Here is a 5,156-nt window from a genome sequence, read left to right as displayed (position 1 = left end):
GTAGATTTCGTGCTCTTCTTGGCGAATTCAAGATAGAAAACAACGAAAATCGGCGAGAAATCGTTGTTTTGCATCGAAATATGCAGTTTTCTCTAAGAATTTTGATGATTTCGTGCAGAATTCTGCTGTTTTCTTGCAATTCAGCCGTTGAATCTTGGTAAAAAGTCATGATTTTGTAGATTTCGTGCTCTTCTTTGCGAATTCAAGCCAGAAAACAACGAAAATCGGCGAGAAATCGTCGTTTTGCATCGAAATATGCGGTTTTCTGTTAGAATTTTGATAATTTCGTGCAGAATTCTGCTGTTTTCTTGCAATTCAGCCGTTGAATCTTGGTAAAAAGTCATGATTTTGTAGATTTCGTGCTCTTCTTTGCGAATTCAAGCCAGAAAACAACGAAAATCGGCGAGAAATCGTCGTTTTGCATCGAAATATGCGGTTTTCTGTTGGAATTTTGATGATTTCGTGCAGAATTCTGCTGTTTTCTTGCAATTCAGCCGTTGAATCTTGGTAAAAAGTCATGATTTTGTAGATTTCGTGCTCTTCTTTGCGAATTCAAGCCAAAAAACAACGAAAATCGGCGAGAAATCGTCGTTTTGCATCGAAATATGCAGTTTTCTGTAAGAATTTTAATGATTTCGTGCAGAATTCTGCTGTTTTCTTGCAATTCAGCCGTTGAATCTTGGTAAAAAGTCATGATTTTGTAGATTTCGTGCTCTTCTTTGCGAATTCAAGCCAGAAAACAACGAAAATCGGCGAGAAATCGTCGTTTTGCATCGAAATATGCGGTTTTCTGTAAGAATTTTGATGATTTCGTGCAGAATTCTGCTGCTTTCTTGCAATTCAGCCGTTGAATCTATGTAAAAAGTCATGATTTTGTAGATTTCGTGCTCTTCTTGGCGAATTCAAGATAGAAAACAACGAAAATTGGCGAGAAATCGTTGTTTTGCATCGTAATATGCGGTTTTCTGTAAGAATTTTGATGATTTCGTGCAGAATTCTGCTGTTTTCTTGCAATTCAGCCGTTGAATCTTGGTAAAAAGTCATGATTTTGTAGATTTCGTGCTCTTCTTTGCGAATTCAAGCCAGAAAACAACGAAAATCGGCGAGAAATCGTTGTTTTGCATCGAAATATGCGGTTTTCTGTAAGAATTTTGATGATTTCGTGCAGAATTCTGCTGTTTTCTTGCAATTCAGCCGTTGAATCTTGGTAAAAAGTCATGATTTTGTAGATTTCGTGCTCCTCTTTGCAAATTCATGCCAGAAAACAACGAAAATCGGCGAGAAATCGTCGTTTTGCATTGAAATATGCGGTTTTCTGTAAGAATTTTGATGATTTCGTGCAGAATTCTGCTGTTTTCTTGCAATTCAGCCGTTGAATCTATGTAAAAAGTCATGATTTTGTAGATTTCGTGCTCTACTTGGCGAATTCAAGATAGAAAACAACGAAAATCGGCGAGAAATCGTTGTTTTGCATCGAAATATGCGGTTTTCTGTAAGAATTTTGATGATTTCGTGCAGAATTCTGCTGATTTCTTGCAATTCAGCCGTTGAATCTTGGTAAAAAGTCATGATTTTGTAGATTTCGTGCTCTTCTTTGCGAATTCAAGCCAGAAAACAACGAAAATCGGCGAGAAATCGTCGTTTTGCATCGAAATATGCGGTTTTCTGTAAGAATTTTGATGATTTCGTGCAGAATTCTGCTGTTTTCTTGCAATTCAGCCGTTGAATCTAGGTAAAAAGTCATGATTTTATAGATTTCGTGCTCTTCTTGGCGAATTCAAGATAGAAAACAACGAAAATCGGCGAGAAATCGTCGTTTTGGATCGAAATAAGCGGTTTTCTCTAAGAATTTTGATGATTTCGTGCAGAATTCTGCTGTTTTCTTGCAATTCAGCCGTTGAATCTTGGTAAAAGGTCATGATTTTGTAGATTCCGTGCTCTTCTTTGCGAATTCAAGATAGAAAACAACGAAAATCAGCGAGAAATCGTCGTTTTGCATCGAAATATGCGGTTTTCTGTAAGAATTTTGATGATTTCGTGCAGAATTCTGCTGTTTTCTTGCAATTCAGCCGTTGAATCTTGGTAAAAAGTCATGATTTTGTAGATTTCGTGCTCTTCTTTGCAAATTCATGCCAGAAAACAACGAAAATCGACGAGAAATCGTCGTTTTGCATCAAAATATGCGGTTTTCTGTAAGAATTTTGATGATTTCGTGCAGAATTCTGATCTTTTCTTGCAATTCAGCAGTTGAATCTTGGTAAAAAGTCATGATTTTGTAGATTTCGTGCTCTTCTTTGCAAATTCAAGCCAGAAAACAACGAAAATCGGCGAGAAATCGTCGTTTTGCATCGAAATATGCGGTTTTCTCTAAGAATTTTGATGATTTCGTGCAGAATTCTGCTGTTTTCTTGCAATTCAGCCGTTGAATCTTGGTAAAAAGTCATGATTTTGTAGATTTTGTGCTCTTCTTTGCAAATTCAAGCCAGAAAACAACGAAAATCGGCGAGAAATCGTCGTTTTGCATCGAAATATGCGGTTTTCTGTAAGAATTTTGATGATTTCGTGCAGAATTCTGCTGTTTTCTTGCAATTCAGCCGTTGAATCTAGGTAAAAAGTCATGATTTTATAGATTTCGTGCTCTTCTTGGCGAATTCAAGATAGAAAACAACGAAAATCGGCGAGAAATCGTCGTTTTGGATCGAAATATGCGGTTTTCTCTAAGAATTTTGATGATTTCGTGCAGAATTCTGCTGTTTTCTTGCAATTCAGCCGTTGAATCTATGTAAAAAGTCATGATTTTGTAGATTTTGTGCTCTACTTGGCGAATTCAAGATAGAAAACAACGAAAATCGGCGAGAAATCGTTGTTTTGCATCGAAATATGCGGTTTTCTGTAAGAATTTTGATGATTTCGTGCAGAATTCTGCTGATTTCTTGCAATTCAGCCGTTGAATCTTGGTAAAAAGTCATGATTTTGTAGATTTCGTGCTCTTCTTTGCGAATTCAAGCCAGAAAACAACGAAAATCGGCGAGAAATCGTCGTTTTGCATCGAAATATGCGGTTTTCTGTAAGAATTTTGATGATTTCGTGCAGAATTCTGCTGTTTTCTTGCAATTCAGCCGTTGAATCTAGGTAAAAAGTCATGATTTTATAGATTTCGTGCTCTTCTTGGCGAATTCAAGATAGAAAACAACGAAAATCGGCGAGAAATCGTCGTTTTGGATCGAAATATGCGGTTTTCTCTAAGAATTTTGATGATTTCGTGCAGAATTCTGCTGTTTTCTTGCAATTCAGCCGTTGAATCTTGGTAAAAGGTCATGATTTTGTAGATTCCGTGCTCTTCTTTGCGAATTCAAGATAGAAAACAACGAAAATCAGCGAGAAATCGTCGTTTTGCATCGAAATATGCGGTTTTCTGTAAGAATTTTGATGATTTCGTGCAGAATTCTTCTGTTTTCTTGCAATTCAGCCGTTGAATCTTGGTAAAAAGTCATGATTTTGTAGATTTCGTGCTCTTCTTTGCAAATTCATGCCAGAAAACAACGAAAATCGACGAGAAATCGTCGTTTTGCATCGAAATATGCGGTTTTCTGTAAGAATTTTGATGATTTCGTGCAGAATTCTGATCTTTTCTTGCAATTCAGCAGTTGAATCTTGGTAAAAAGTCATGATTTTGTAGATTTCGTGCTCTTCTTTGCAAATTCAAGCCAGAAAACAACGAAAATCGGCGAGAAATCGTCGTTTTGCATCGAAATATGCGGTTTTCTCTAAGAATTTTGATGATTTCGTGCAGAATTCTGCTGTTTTCTTGCAATTCAGCCGTTGAATCTTGGTAAAAAGTCATGATTTTGTAGATTTTGTGCTCTTCTTTGCAAATTCAAGATAGATAACAACGAAAATCAGCGAGAAATCGTCGTTTTGCATCGAAATATGCGGTTTTCTCTAAGAATTTTGATGATTTCGTGCAGAATTCTGCTGTTTTCTTGCAATTCAGCCGTTGAATCTTGGTAAAAAGTCATGATTTTGTAGATTTCGTGCTCTTCTTTGCAAATTCATGCCAGAAAACAACGAAAATCGGCGAGAAATCGTCGCTTTGCATCGAAATATGCGGTTTTCTGTAAGAATTTTGATGATTTCGTGCAGAATTCAGCTGTTTTCTTGCAATTCAGCCGTTGAATCTTGGTAAAAAGTCATGATTTTGTAGATTTCGTGCTCTTCTTTGCGAATTCAAGCCAGAAAACAACGAAAATCGCCGAGAAATCGTCGTTTTGCATTGAAATATGCGGTTTTCTGTAAGAATTTTGATGATTTCGTGCAGAATTCTGCTGTTTTCTTGCAATTCAGCCGTTGAATCTTGGTAAAAAGTCATGATTTTGTAGATTTCGTGCTCTTCTTGGCGAATTCAAGATAGAAAACAACGAAAATCGGCGAGAAATCGTTGTTTTGCATCGAAATATGCAGTTTTCTCTAAGAATTTTGATGATTTCGTGCAGAATTCTGCTGTTTTCTTGCAATTCAGCCGTTGAATCTTGGTAAAAAGTCATGATTTTGTAGATTTCGTGCTCTTCTTTGCAAATTCAAGCCAGAAAACAACGAAAATCGGCGAGAAATCGTCGTTTTGCATCGAAATATGCGGTTTTCTGTAAGAATTTTGATGATTTCGTGCAGAATTCAGCTGTTTTCTTGCAATTCAGCCGTAGAATCTTGGTAAAAAGTGATGATTTTGTAGATTTCGTGCTCTTCTTTGCAAATTCAAGCCAGAAAACAACGAAAATCGGCGAGAAATCGTTGTTTTGCATCGAAATATGCGGTTTTCTGTAAGAATTTTGATGATTTCGTGCAGAATTCTGCTGTTTTCTTGCAATTCAGCCGTTGAATCTTGGTAAAAAGTCATGATTTTGTTGATTTCGTGCTCTTCTTTGCGAATTCAAGCCAGAAAACAACGAAAATCGGCGAGAAATCGGCGAGAAATCGGCGAGAAATCGTCGTTTTGCATCGAAAAATGCGGTTTTCTCTAAGAATTTTGACGATTTCGTGCAGAATTCTGCTGTTTTCTTGCAATTCAGCCGTTGAATCTTGGTAAAAAGTCATGATTTTGTAGATTTCGTGCTCTTCTTGGCGAATTCAAGATAGAAAACAACGAAAATCGGCGAGAA

Source organism: Gnatocerus cornutus, unplaced genomic scaffold, assembly GCF_029298725.1.
Source record: "Gnatocerus cornutus isolate USDA-ARS CGAHR unplaced genomic scaffold, icGnaCorn1.1 ctg00000022.1, whole genome shotgun sequence".
In the NCBI taxonomy this organism is placed as follows: Eukaryota; Metazoa; Arthropoda; class Insecta; order Coleoptera; family Tenebrionidae; genus Gnatocerus; species Gnatocerus cornutus.
This window is presented reverse-complemented; position numbering follows the sequence as displayed.